Source organism: Gorilla gorilla, chromosome 1, assembly GCF_029281585.2.
Source record: "Gorilla gorilla gorilla isolate KB3781 chromosome 1, NHGRI_mGorGor1-v2.1_pri, whole genome shotgun sequence".
In the NCBI taxonomy this organism is placed as follows: Eukaryota; Metazoa; Chordata; class Mammalia; order Primates; family Hominidae; genus Gorilla; species Gorilla gorilla.
In genome coordinates, this window is record NC_073224.2 from 114,629,120 (window position 1) to 114,644,698 (window position 15,579).

The 15,579-nt window shown below is 42.7% G+C and overlaps 1 pseudogene; it reads left to right on the forward strand.

The window, feature by feature from the left end:
* The first annotated feature begins 107 nt into the window (after nt 1-107).
* LOC115935605 (neuroblastoma breakpoint family member 15-like) lies at nt 108-13,083 on the forward strand (annotated as a pseudogene).
* Nucleotides 13,084-15,579: the final 2,496 nt, after the last annotated feature.

A 15,579-nucleotide genomic window follows, 5' to 3' on the forward strand; every position in this document is an offset into this window, starting at 1 on the left:
AGTGCAAAGACCTCATAAAATCTATGCTGGTGAATGAGCTGCAGTTCAAGGAGGAGAAGCTTGCAGAGCAGCTCAAGAAAGCTGAGGAGCTCAGGTGAGTGGGCCCCATGGGGGCAGGCAGGTGGGATAGGTGAGTAAATCTCTGAAGTACAGCAGATCGGTGGGGAGAAGTAAGAACTAAGCTGAGCCAGGGGAAGGGCAGGAATTGCCATAGCAGGCTCATGACACACAAATATTTATCAGAGTACAAGGATAATAATAAATTATGGGTTGCAGTTGTTTCTCAGAGCCTTGTTTTCTCTTTTTCAAACAAGTAATTGTTGAGGTAAAATTTGCATAACACAAAATTAACCAAAGGAGTGGGAACCACCCAGCATTCAGTATACTCAAAATGGTGTGCCATCACCACCCCACTTACCCTTAGTCAGAATCACCTCCTGACTGACTGCGGCTTCTCATTCTTTCCCTCAATCAATGTTTCCTTCTCGACCCCGTCATTCTTTTCTTCTTTTGACTTTTCAATTCACCCCTTCTGCACCTGGCCTCATTTCTCTACATGGCTTTGTATCTAGTCACCACAAGATGCACTTTGTGTATTTTCACATGGAAATGTCCATGGCCAGAGTGAGGAACTGAAAGGATGTCTTTTTGAAACGGAATTAGGAAGACACCTACTTTTGTTTACAGAAGGGAAAGATGAATGGAACATCATCGAGGATCTTGCAGGAGCCCTCTCTGATACAGAGGAAGCCTGTAAACCATTTTCTATTCTTTCTCTTGGCCACAGACGTTCCTTTCAACATGTGCTGACCTTCTGCTTGGAGGTCTCCTTGAGGACATTTTCTCAGAAATCTCTGTTGCAATATTAGAACAGATCACTAATCCCTTTCCACTGTTAAATTTTCTCTACTGTCTCACATTAGGCAATATAAAGTCCTGGTTCACTCTCAGGAATGAGAGCTGACCCAGTTAAGGGAGAAGTTATGGGAAGGGAGAGATGCCTCCTGCTCATTGAATCAGCATCTCCAGGCCCTCCTCACTGCGGATGAGCAAGACAAGTCCCAGGGGCAGGACCTCCAAGAACAGCTGGCTGAGAGGTGTAGACTGGCACAGCACCTTGTCCAAAAGCTCAGCTCAGGTAAGGTGGCCATAGGCCCCGATGACCCAAAACCCCAGACTTATGAGAGACTCCAGACCTCAATACTTTCACAATGACAGTTGTATTGGTGGTGGTTTTTTCCACTAAACATATGTTGCCATGACATGACCAGGACTTCCTGGTTAAGAACAGAGATGGGAAACCCATGGGGTTGGAGGTCACAGTATTGCAAGTGTCCCTCCTCCCTTGATGGAAGGTGGTCTTTGGAACAAGAGGCAGCATCTATCTAGTTTTAAAAGACAGGAAGGAGGCTGTGATGGGAGGGCGCTTGTTGGAGTGAAAAGAGCTCTGGACTAAGAATGAAGGTTTCCAGGCTGTCTTTTCAGCAATGTTCTTAGTAACTGTCGGTGAGTGAGTGATTTGTCCTTCCTGAGTTTCTCTCTCTCCATGTGCAAAAGCAGACAAATTGTCTCTTGCAAGGGTCTGAAGCACCCAAATGTTTGAACACTTATGACTGTTTTTCAAAATGAGATGAAGCCCCTTGCCATGTGGTGTTGGAGAAGGCATTGATGTGAGGGCGTTTGGTGGTAGGAAGTGCTTCATACTGGAGCACTCCCCATAGAGAGAATGTCCCTGAATAACATAGCAGAAGCCACATGGAGGGCCTATGAAGTCTCCTGATGCACAGAGGGCTGTGGGACAAGTTTGTCCTCTCCTAAGAGAAAGAATTAGGTTCAAAATGCGAACTGTGACAGGACATCGAGTCAGTGCCTGGGAATCAGATCTGTGGTAGGATGGGGGAGACAGCTGTCAAAGTTCGGAGAGAGGCTGCACAAGCCTCCAGTGATATGAGGAGCATAAGGTCTTTTCAATATTTGACCACATCTTGATGGTGGCCCTCCAGATCTGAAATGCATTGCCTGATGGATCAGGAAACCATGCGAAGGCATTTTCTTAAAGGTAAAACGTGTGAGTTTTCAGTTGAACGGTGACCCATACCTAGATGTTCATGTCTCTGTCTCTGTGCACATTGGGCTGACTGTACTTGCAAAGTGTGAAGTGGGAAATATCTGAATGAACACTTCTGTATTTACAGAAAATGACGAAGATGAGGATGGAGATGTTCAAGTTGAGGAGGCTGAGAAAATACAGAAATCATGTGCCCCCAGGTAACGCTGAATACTCAGGAGCAAGTAATGGGTGGTAACATATGAAAAATGTCTAGGAGGCACACCCTCTCTGGCATCTATCATGGGTGAAATGCCTGCATTCCCTTAGCCACAGTATGTGAAATTCAACCCAGCTTAGATGCAGGGTGTGGCAGCTGTTGTGTTTCTCTGTGTGTGCTGAGTGTCATGTCTGTACCGTACAGGGATAGCTGAGTCTTCATCCTCCTCAGCTCCTATTTGTCCAGTGCAATAAACATCAGCTGCTCTCTTCCTGTCTGGCTCCCATGGCAGCCATGCTCTGTTGCAGAGAGAAGCGAATTGCATGTTTCCTCTTTATGGGAACCTACTGTTTTCTTTCTGGGACCACTCTCTTAATGCTGCCTGTCAAAACCAGCTAGGACTCCCTGGGGTCCAATCCCTCTGTGTTTAATCTTCTGTCATCTCTATTCCACCTGGCTCATCAGGGAGGTGCAGAAGGCTGAAGAAAAGGAAGTCCCTGATGACTCACTGGAGGAATGTGCCATCACTTGTTCAAATAGCCATGGCTCTTGTGAGTCCAGCCAGCCCTACAGGAAAACCAAAATCACTTTTGAGGAAGACAAAGTTGACTCAACTCTCACTGACTCATCCTCTCATATTGAATGGGAGGATTCTGTACACATTATCTCAGGTAGACTCTATTTTCCTTGTGTCTCATACCTCTGTCTAGGCTGAGGAAGATAAACTCTGAAGACAGGCTCTATACACACAAATTAGTTTGAATAAAAAACTACGATGGGATTCTAAACAGATATCAGGGAGTTTTTCTGTTCTTCTCAGCTCATGTCATGCCTTTGTCTGCCAGGCCCCAGTATCAAGTTACTGGGCCCCATGCAATTGTGACAATCTCATAGTCACCTGAGTGCAGGAGGTGCACCGGCAGTATCTCTCAGGCCTCCTAGCTTCAACTGAGTATCTCTTGTCACCTGTGATTAAGTCGTCTGTCCCTGAGCAATGTCAAAGGAGTTTCTATGCCTTTTTTAGGAAGCTGGCAGCCTTGCCTTTGTATTTGGAAATATTGTTCCCCAGGCTTCACTGCTCTCAACTTTAATCTTGATCTCCTTTAAGTCAGCTTGCTTAGCTGCACAGTCACCTTGAAATCAGGACGGAAGCTTTTCTTCTTTACTTTGCCGATACATTTCCATAAAGCAAAGCTGGACCCTGGTTCTCTACCACATCAATACAATGGCTGATCTGATCCAATGTTTATTTGTAGCATCATAGATTTTTGTGTGTGTGTGTGTGTGATTGAGTCTTGCTCTGTCACCCAGGCTGGAATGCAGTGGCACCATCTTGGCTTGGTGCAACCTCCGCCTCCCAGATTCAAATGATTCTCCTGCCTCAGCTTCCTGAGTAGCTGGGACCACAGGTGCATCTGGCTAATTTTTGTATTTTTAGTAGAGACGGGGTTTCCCCATATTGGCCAGGCTGATCTTGAACTCATGACCTCAAATGATTCACCTGCCTTGGCCTCCCAAATCACAGATTCTTTTTAAAACAAGAGCTGTTAGAATTTATGTGTCAGTTGAGTTTCATGTATAGATGCCTCTAAACATTTAATCTCCATGTTACTTGGTGATATAGGTCAGTATTGCTGCAATACTCCTAGAAAATTGTTTGACAAACTTTTGGAGATTTTTTGGGGAAAAGTTTGGTTTAACTTTGCATAGACTGAGGCAGGGAATATGGCATTATGGTCTACCCATAGAGGGAGATTTTGGCCTGTGGGTCTGGAAAGCAGGGTCGTCTACTTCTCACCAGACTTAATCTAGGGCACCCTAGAATATTACTGTCAGAATCCATATTCTTGCACTGAGAATAGTTATGTCCTTGTGCTATGACTGGACACTGATTTGGTCATATGTGAAGTGTGAATTGCCTAATGTGACCTGCTTCTCTGAATTTATTTACAGAAAATGAAAGTGATGATGAAGAGGAGGAAGAAAAAGGACCAGTGTCTCCCAGGTAATGCTGTGGAATTGTGGGCTGTTAATTCAATAGTGACACCTGGAGATTGTAGATTCAGGGAAAATGAGGAAGTGATGAACAGAACTATTTCTTCCATTCACCCAACTACAAATTGTCCTTATTAACAATGTTGTGCATTATTTGTGGCACTTGTATTTGTTTTAATTTTGTAGTCCTCTCAATATAGGAACTTGCAACCAGATGAGCCAGGTGAACTAGCAAAACAGGGATTTCTTGCTGATCTTTTCAAAAAACCAGCTCCTGGATTCATTGATTTTTTAAGGGCTTTTTGTGTCTCTATCTCCTGCAGTTCTGCTGTGATCTTAGTTATTTCTTGTCTTCTGCTAGGTTTTGAATTTGTTTGCTCTTGCTTCTCTAGTTCTTTTAATTGTGATGTTAGGGTGGTGATTTTAGATCGGTCCTGCTTTCCCTTATGGGATTTACTGTTATAAATTTCCCTCTACACACTGCTTTAAATGTGTCCGAGAGATTCTGGTATGTTGTGTCTTTGTTCTCATTGGTTTAAAAGAACATCTTTATTTCTGCCTTCACTTCATTATTTACCCAGTAGTCATTCAGGAGCAGGTTGTTCAGCTTCCATGGAGTTGTGCAGTTTTGAGTGAGTTTCTTAATCCTGAGTTCTAATTTGATTGCACTGTGGTATTAGAGACAGTTTGTTGTGATTTCTGTTCTTTTAAATTTGCTGAGGAGTGCTTTACTTCCAACTATGTGGTCAATTTTGGAATAAGTGTGATATGGTGCTGAGAAGAATGTATATTCTGTTGATTTGGGGTGGAGAGTTCTGTAGATGTCTATTAGATCTGCTTGGTGCAGAGCTGAGTTCAAGTCCTGGATATCCGTGTTAAGCTTCTGTCTTATTGATCTAATATTGACAGTGTAGTGTTAAAGTCTCCCATTATGATTGTGTGGGAATCTAAGTCTCTTTATAGGTCTCTCAGGACTTGCTTTATGAATCTAGGTGCTCCTGTATTGGGTGCATATATATTTAGGATAGTTACTCTTGTTGAATTGATCCCTTTACCATTATGTAATGGCCTTCTTTGTCTCTTTTGATCTTTGTCGGTTTAAAGTCTGTTTTATCAGAGACTAGGATTGCAACCCCTGCTTTTTTTTGCTTTCCATTTGCTTGGTAGATCTTCCTCCATCCCTTAATTTTGAGCCTATGTGTGTCTTTGCACTTGAGATGGGTCTCCTGAATACAGCACACTAATGGGTCTTGACTCTTTATCCAATTTGCCAGTCTGTGTCTTTTAATTGGAGCATTTAGCCCATTTACATTTCAGGTTAATATTGTTATGTGTGAATTTGATCCTGTCATTATGATGTTAACTGTTTTTTTCCCATTATTTGATGCACTTTCGTCCTATCTTCGATGGTCTTTACAATTTGGCATGTTTTTGCAGTGACTGGCACTGTTTGTTTCTTTCCATGTTTAGTGCTTTCTTCAGGAGCTCTTGTAAGGCAGGCCTGGTGGTGACAAAATCTCTCAGCATTTGCTTGTCTGTAAATGATTTTATTTCTCCTTCACTTATGAAGCTTTGTTTGGCTGGATATGAAATTCTGGGTTGAAAATTCTTTTCTTTAAGAATGTTGAATATTGGTCCCCACTCTCTTCTGGCTTGTAGGGTTTCTGCCGAGAGATCCACTGTTAGTCTGCTGGGCTTACCTTTGTGGGTAATCCGACCTTTCTCTCTGGCTGCCCTTAGCATTTTTTCCTTCATTTCAACCTTGGTGAATCTGACAATTATGTGTCTTGGGGTTGCTCTTCTTGAGGAGTATCTTTGTGGTGTTCTCTGTATTTCCTGAATTTGAATGTTGGCCTGCCTTGCTAGGTTGGGGAAGTTCTCCTGGATAATATCCTGAAGAGTGTTTTTCAACTTGGTTCCTTTCTCCCGGTCACTTTCAGGTACACGAAACAAACGTAGATTTGGTATTTTCACATAGTCCCATAATTCTTGGAGGCTTTGTTCATTTATTTTTACTCTTTTTTCTCTAAACTTCTCTTCTCACTTCATTTCATTAACTTGATCTTCAATCACTGATACCCTTTCTTCCACTTGATCGAATTGGCTACTGAAGCTTGTGCATGCATCACTTAGTTCTCGTGCCATGGTTTTCAGCTCCATCAAGTCATTTAAGGTCTTCTCTACACTGTTTATTCTAGTTAGCCATTTGCCTAATCTTTTTTCAAGGTTTTTAGCTTCCTTGCGATGCGTTCGCACATCCTCCTTTAGCTCAGAGAAGTTTGTTATTACCAACTTTCTGAAGCCTACTTCTGTCAACTTGTCAAAGTCATTCTCTATCCTGCTTTGTTCCATTGCTGGGGAGGAGCTGTGATCCTTTGGAGGAGAAGGAGCGCTCTGGTTTTTGGAATTTTCAGCTTTTGAGCTCTGGTTTCTCCCCATCTTTGTGGTTTTATCTACCTTTGGTCTTTGATGATGGTAACCTACAGAGGGCGTTTTGGTGTGGATGTCCTTTTTGTTGATGTTGATGCTATTCCTTTCAGTTTGTTAGTTTTCCTTCTAACAGTCAGGTCCCTCAGCTGCAGGTCTGTTGGAGTTTGCTGGAAGTCCACTCCAGACCCTCAAACAGGGATTTCTTGGTGTCGCCTGTTCTCTCCCATGTCTTTAAATACAGGAAGAGATGTATATATGCTTTCTGCCCATTTTTTGTTAGTATGTTTGCTAGTGCTTGTGCAAGAAAAGAAATTGAAAAAATAAACATATTATATCAAAATATTAGAAAAATGGGGCCCTTAATACAAAAGATCTGTGTCTGCACTGCCTCAAGAGCTCTGTTCACTTGAATGCTGCATGTAAAATTCAACCGAATGTATGCAAAGTAGTTGAAGCCCTGTATTAGTTTTCTGTGCTGCAAGTCATGATGATAGTTTACAGGGAGAGTCTGGGTGCCCTGCATTGGCTCATCTGTGGCAAATGTACTGAGCACATGCTGCCTATTTTTTCTTTGTCCTCAGAGCAGTCACCCTCCACCCTGCATTTAGAAGGATAGTTTTCTTTCTCTTGAAGGAAAAATGCCTTTGGTTTCTGTGACCACTCCATTCTGTCTCCCATCAGATCATCTGGGAGGTTTTGTTGTCTAATCTCTGTTGGTTAAATCTTCTGTCATTCCTGTCCTGTCTGGCTCATCAGGAATCTGCAGGAGTCTGAAGAGGAGGAAGTCCCTCAGGAGTCCTAGGATGAAGGTTATTCGACTCTCTCAATTGCTTCTGACAAGTCAGCCTTGCACCAGTCTTACGGGAGCACCTTTCACTCATTAGAGGAACAGCAAGTCTGCATGGCTGTTGACATAGGTAGTGAGTACTCCATTGTGAAGGTGATAAAGCTCCAGTTCATGTCCCAGGTAAACCCCATAATCTTTGGGCCTTGCGCCCCTGGTTGGGCTGAGAGTTGCCATCACCGTGGGCTGAAACTATATATCAATGTAGATTTCAATCACTCTGGAGTCGAGTCTGAAGCACAGGCATGGGGTGGGTCAGTGAGCTTGACTCTCTTCCTAGTCTCATGCCATGCCCATGCCACCCTGGATCGACTGTCAGGACATTGAACTCAAGGCAGGTGTGGGAAACTCACACCAAGCTATGCAGCACATGCCCAGGAGTTGTCTGTCAGATCAGCTCATCTGAATTAAATGTCTCTTGCCAACTATGAAGTTCCTTATGAGTTTTGTTCACAAAGCACGTCTGTGTGGTTCTTTACCTGTCCAAGGCCAGTGTCACTCTTGTCTACCTCTCAGTGGAAGATGTGACCGAGGTTTCACTGAATTTATCTCCATTTTCTGTGTCTTCTAAGTTGGCTTGTTTTAGCTCATCTGTCCATCATCTTGCTGGTATGTTTTCTAGATAAATGGCTGACTTTTCACCCACAAAAACCATAATAGCTGATGCTTCTGTGTAGAACCAAGTCTCATTTTGACTCAAGAGCTGGTACATTGCACCCCTTCATCAAATCTCAGTGTCCACAATCTCATAAACTATCAAATCCTGGGTATTTGATGAGAGAAGCCTGAATATTGCAGTATCTCTCCTATGAGGTGTTATAACTATTTGCCTAAAATCCATTGGGAAAAACATTGCTCATTTGTGTACACAAACCTAGGACAGAGCACATTGGGAAGATAACATTCCAAAACAGGGGAATTTTGCCCAAGGCTCATGAAAGGAACCAAGTCAGTTCTCTGAAGACTTGACCTCAGGCCTCCTGGAATATTTCTCTCAAAATCTCCTGTTCTCACACTGAGAAGACTGATGTCCCTGTGTTAGGATTGGACAGAGGAATGTTTCTGTGTGCAAGGAAGAACTGCTTAATGTAACAGGCCCCATCTGAATTTATTTGCAGGACATCGGTGGGATCAAGTGGAAAAGGAGGACCAAGAGGCAACAGGTCCCAGGTGAGTCTGAGAAATTGTGGACAGTTAATTTGATGTTGACACCTGGAGACACCAAGTCCAGGGAAAACAGTACATGCTGAAAATAATGATTTCATCTTGTCAGACAAGTCTGAATTATGCCTACTAACATTGCTTTTGGTTCTCATTGCAGTAAATGTTTAGGTTTCCATTTCTTCCAGCACTTATCATTTACTAACCTAGTGAAGGTTGACCATACCTCCAAAGCTGTATTCTCATGGTGACTGCAGGGAAACTTGAGCACATTGTATGCAAAATTATTGAGCTCACTCTTTTCATGATCACTGCTCACTGTGTGTCATTAGGGCACAAATACAGTGTCCTTTGACTCCCTCATCAGTGTGTCACCTGGCCAATTCACTGAGCTCACTCTCTCTCCCTCTCTGTATGTGTGTGTGTGTGTGTGTGTGTGTGTGTCTTTCTCTTTCATCCTTTTATACCGGACCCTGGTCTATCCCAATGTAAAGGCAATAATTTGTTACCTCATTAATGGATCTGTCCTTTTTCTTTTCAAACACTTCCTTATGTTAGCCATGAAATCTAGCTGGGGCTCTGTGGTTTCTGATTCCCCCTGGCTTGTTCTTTACTTTTTCCTCTTTTCCAGGCTCAGCAGGGAGTTACTGGATGAGAAAGAGCCTGAAGTCTTGCAGGACTCCCTGGATAGATGTTATTCGACTCCTTCAGGTTATCTTGAACTGCCTGACTTATGCCAGCCCTACAGAAGTGCCGTTTACTCATTGGAGGAACAGTACCTTTGCTTGGCTCTTGACGTGGACAGTGAGTACCTTACTATGAAGGTGATAAGGCTCCACCTGGTCTTCCAGATAGGGGTGATATTCCTGTTCCAAGTGGCCCTTACTGACCTGAAAGATGTCATTGCCACAGGCAGGACCTATGGGCGCATATAGGTTGTAATGAAACTAGTTTCAGTTGGAAGCCCAGACATGAAATGGGTCAGTGAGCATGGCTCTATTCCTAGTCTCCAGCTATGCCTGTGGCAACCTGAGCCCACTCTCAGCACATTGGACCCAGATAGATGTAAAAAATTCACAGAACTATGATTTGGACTCAAGGGTTTGTAGATTTCCTCCTTCATTCTAATTTCAGTGTCTAAAATTCTTGCATCCATGAACAAGCTGGGCATTTGATGAGACAGGGCTGAATACTACAGTTTTCATAAATCATCTCAGGCATTTTCTTTGAATTGATGGGAACAATAAGGCACAACTACTTGCACAAACTTGGGATAAATGATTTTGGAATAACGATCTACCAGAATAGGGATATTTCACCCTCAGTTCTGAGATGCAAACCAAAGAATCTCTATCATGACCGGCTTTCAGGCCTCCTGAAGTATATCTCTCACATTGTCCTATTCTCATGCTGAGGAGCCTGAGATCCCTGTGTGGGGATTAGAAAGTGGACTGTTATGGGTGTAGATGAATTGGCTCATTTTGTCTGTCCCTGTCTGAATTTCTTGCAGGAATTAAAAAGGACCAAGAAGAGGCAGAAGATCAAGGCCCACCATGGCCCAGGTAACTTTGAGCAATTGTGAACAGCTAATTCTGTGTTGACACTTTGAGACTCCTGGTTCAGGGAAAACAGAGCGGGCTGACATTATTGATTACATCTTTTCAACCAAGCCTGAATTATTCCTACTAACATTGCTGTTGGTTTTCATTGCAGTAGATATTTAGGTTTCCATTTCTTCCTCCCCTTATCATTTACTAACCTACTGTAGGTGAACCAGACTTCAAAAGCTGTATTCTCATGGCGACTGCATGGAAACTTCACCACATTTTATGGAAAATTATTGAGCACAGTCTTTTCATGCTCACTGTTTGCTGTTTGTCCTGAGGGCACTAACTCAGAGTGTCCTGTTACTCCCTCATCAGTGTGTCACCTGGACAATTCACTGAGCTCGTTCTGTGTGTGTGTGTGTGTGTGTGTGTGTGTGTGTGTGTGTGTGTGTGTATCTGTCTGTCTGTCTTTCTCTTTCATTCTTTTCTATTTGGGCCTGTTCTGTCCCAACATGAAGACAATAATTTGTTACCTCATTAATGGATCTTTCCTTTTTCTTTTTTAACCACTTCCTTATGCTACCCATGAAATCTAGTTGGGGCTCTGTTGTGTCTGATTTTCCCTGGCTTATTCTTTACTTTTTCTACTTTTCCAGGCTCAGCACAGAGCTGCTGGAGGTAGTAGGGCCTGAAGTCTTGCAGGACTCACTGGATAGATGTTATTCAACTCCTTCCAGTTGTCTTGAACAGGCTGACTCCTGCCAGCCCTATGGAAGTTCCTTTTACGCATTGGAGGAAAAACATGCTGGCTTTTCTCCTGACGTGGGCAGTGAGTACCTTTCTATGAAGGTGATAAGGATCCACTGAGTCTTCTGTACAGAGATCATATTCCTGCTCCAAGTGGCCGTTACTGAGCTGAAAGATGTCATTGCTGCAGTGAGGACCTATAGGCACATGTAGATTGAATGAAACTCTAGCTCTACATGGGAGCCCAGACATGGGATGGGTCAGTGAGCATGGCTCTCTTCCTAGTCTCAGGCCATGCCTGTGGCACTCTGATTCTACTCTCACGACATTGGACCTGGGCAGATGTGACAAATTCAGAGAACTATGATTTTGACTCAAGGGTTTGTAGATTTCCTTTTTCACTCTAATTTCAGTGTCTAGAGTCCTCACAACCAAGAATAACCTGAGTATTTGATGAGACAGGGCTGAATATTGCAGTTTTTCTCCTAGAAATCATTTGAGGGCATTTGCTTTAAATTGATTGGAAAAATATGGCATAACCGTTTGCACAAACTTGGGACAAATGATATTGGGATAATGATCTACCACAATTGGGACATCTTACCCACAGTTTCTGGGACAAAAACCAAGGAATCTCTATCATGACCAGCCTTCAGACCTCCTGAAATATATCTCTCACAGTGTCCTATTCTTATGCTGAGGAGCCTGAGGTCCCTGTGTGAGGATTAGGCAGTGGATTGTAATGTGTGTAGGGGAATCAGCTTAATGTGTCTGTCCATGTCTGAATTTATTGCAGAAATTGAAAAGTACCAAGAAGGGGAAGAAGATCAAAACCCACCATGCTCCAGGTAACTTTCAGCAATTGTGGACGCTTAATTCTGTGTCAACACCTGGAGACAACAGATCCAGGGAAAACAGAGTGTGTTTGATTTCATGTTTTCAACGAAGGCTGAATTACTCCTACTGACATTGCTGTTGGTTTTCATCGCAGTAGACGTTTAGGTTTCCATTTCTTCCTCCCCTTATCATTTACTAGTCTACCATAGGTTGACCATACTTCAAAAGCTGTACTCTCATGGTGACTGCATAGAATTTTGAGCACATTTTATGGAAAACTATTGAGCTCACTCTTTTCATGATCACTGTTTGCTGTGTGTCATGAAGGCACTAATTCAGAGTGTCCTTTTACTCCCTTATCAGTGTGTCACTTGGCCAATTCGCTAGCTCACTTTCTCTCTCTCTCTCTGTCTCTCTCTGTCTCTGTCTGTCTTTCTCTTTCATTGTTTTCTACCTGGCCCTGTTCTATCCCAACATAAAGGCAATAATTTTTTACCTTATTAACGGATCTATCCTTTTTCTTTTTTAACCACTTCCTTATGTTACCCCTGAAATCTAGTTGGCGCTCGGTGGTGTCTGATTTTCCCTGGCTGCTTCTTTAGTTTTGTCTCCTTTTCCAGCTCAACGGCATGCTGATGGAAGTGGAAGAGCCTGAAGTCTTGCAGGACTCACTGGGTAGATGTTATTCGACTCCTTCAACTTACTTTGAACTACCTGACTCATTCCAGCACTACGGAAGTGCCTTTTACTCATTTGAGGAACAGCATGTCAGCTTGGTCCTTGACCCGGAAAATAGGTTTTTTACTTTGACGGTGATAAGGTTCCACCTGGTCTTCCAGATGGGAGTCATATTTCCACCCTAAGCAGCCCTTACTAAGCTGAGAGATGTCATTGCTGCAGGCAGGACCTATAGGCACATGTAGGTTTGAATGAAACTGTAGTTCCATTTGGAAGCCCAGGCATAGGATGGGTCAGTGGTCATGGCTCTATTCCTATTCTCAGACCATGCCAGTGGCAACCTGTGCTAAGTCTGAAGACATTCGACCCAAGTTGGGTGTGACATGTTCACATAATTCTGCAGCACATGCTGGGAGTGATCTTTCAGACATTCTAATTTGAACCACGTATCTCTGGGTAACTACAAAGTTCCTCAGGGATTTCATGTGGCAGGCATGTCTCTGAGCTTCTATACCTGCTCAACGTCAGTGTCATCATTGTGTTTAGCTCATCCGAAGGTGTTCCCTGGCTTCGATGAACCTACCCCATTCTTTATATCTTCAATGTTGGCTTGTTTTAGCTGATGCATCTGTAACACAGGAGGAATCCTTGGCTGAGGATTGTATTTCAGAACCACTGACTACTCTTGACAATTGTTAACCCACTATTGATATCAGTACTTAGGAAGACCACAGCTAGATGGACAAGCAGCATTGAGAGGCCTTAGCCCTGCTCCTCTCAATTCCATCCTGTAGAGAACAGGAGTCAGGAGCCGCTGGCAGGAGACAGCATGTCACCCAGGACTCTGGCGGTGCAGAATATAAACAATGCCATGTTCTTGCAGAAAATGCTTAGCCTGAGTTTCATAGGAGGTAATCACCAGACAACTTCAGAATGTAGAACACTGAGCAGGACAACTGACCTGTCTCCTTCACACAGTCCATGTCACCACGAATCACACAACAAAAAGGAGAAGAGATATTTTGGGTTCAAAAAAAGTAAAAAGATAATGTAGCTGCATTTCTTCAGTTATTTTGAACCCCAAATATTTCCTCATCTTTTTGTTGTTGTCATTGATGGTGGTGACATGGACTTGTTTGTAGAGGACAGGTCAGCTGTCTGGCCCAATGGTCTACATTCTGAAGTTGTCTGAAAATGTCTTCATGATTAAATTCAGCCTAAACATTTTGCCAGGAACACTGCAGAGTCAATGCTGTGAGTTTCCAACCTCAGCCCATCTGCGGGCAGAGAAGGTCTAGTTTGTCCATCACCATTATGATATCAGGACTGGTTTCTTGGTTAAGGAGGGGTCTAGGAGATCTGTCCCTTTTAGAGACACCTTACTTATAATGAAGTAGTTGGGAAAGTGGTTTTTAAAAGTATAAATGTCCTGTATTCTAATCATCATCCTCTAAACATTTTATCATTTATTAATCATCCCTGCCTGTGTCTATTATTATATTCATATCTCTACACTGGAAATTTTCTGTTTCAATTTTTACTGTTCCTTTGTTTTTGCTAGTGTCTGTTGTTGGAAAAAAACATTCCCTGCCTGAGTTTTAATTTTTGTCCAAAGTTAATTTTAATCTGTACAATTAAAAACTTTTGCCTATCACTCTGGACTCTTGGATTGTTTTTTACATTCAGTGTTATAATCTTTGATTATGCTGATTGGTTTTGGTTGGTACTGATGCGAATTAATAAAAACATTTTCATTTCCCTGTTTATTTTCTAATCTCTTCCACATTGTAGGCTATGTTTACCATATGTAGCAGAATGTATTTACTACATTTCTTGGTTCTAGTCATTTGTATTCTTCATGAGTGTGTGTGTGTGTGCCTTTGGCATTTAGGAAGAGTTGTAGAGCTCATGTTTAATATTGCACTAAAAATGTTTCTGATAGTTTTCCTCCCTTTGAACTAGACACACTTCTAATATTTGGTTTATACGTTTTAAATTATAACTTTCAGTGTCAAATATTTCCATGCAACAGTCGGCTACATGATGTGTTTTCTTTTTCCTACCTTCTTTACCTGCCACTTCTCATAATAGTATTTGAACCTAAACACATACCAGTGACATTCAGTGATTTTCATCTTGCCCCCACTTTGGTTTTTGGTTTGGATCCACAATTAAATATATTAATGCTCATAAGCTATTCAAAAGTGAATGTTACAGTCATCACTTGCTGAGTGGTACTCATCCTTAACAGAGTCCTCATGAGGGAATCAGGTCTCGCTGAGTTTAGCATATTTAATAATATTTTCTCACGGTTGTGATACATGGATCACATAACTGGATATAAGGTGCTTGCCCAAAATGATTTTTCTTGAGTTTTTAGGCAATATTGTCTTCCTTGGGTGCATACATGGTGTTTGTTCTCATTGTGGGATTCTATTTTGTTCTACCAGGACCTCTAATTTCTGCCAGTTACTTCATTCATTTGTTCTCTTCACCATGAGTCTCCAGAGGATACTTCCATGGTCCATGCCTCCCCATCTCCCAGCTATTCTGCATTTCCAAGATTGGCACCTCTGGTCCTCTGCATGGTGAAGCCCCTTCCTTTCAATTCCCCAGTAGCCAGTGCTCTAATCCACCAGGTCTCAGGCATGATCTGTGTTTCTCCACACTCACTTTCTGAGGAGAGTTTTACCTGTGTTCTGTCATGAACAGGCCCTCCCTGCTGTCCTGGCCTCTATTTGCATAGTGTTTCCTGCTGTCTCTGCCATCCTGTGGCTCCCAGACCTGGCTAAATAAAATCACTTGAGGGCCACAGTGTTCCCTAGCCCTGGTGTGTACGGGCAGGATTATGGGTGGAATTTTTGACTCTCTAAGTTAACCTGAAGTGTTAGCTTCAGGTGAAGGCTCTGAAGTGTATGTTGAGAAATTCAGCTGTTATCATCCTAGGTGGACTTGCTCTCTCCTGTCCACCTACTTCAAATGCAGAACTTCAGTCGTTTACAAAAGAAGACTGAATCGTATAATAGAACACACCCTTATTCATTGGCTGGCTTCACCAGTCATCTCATGGCTG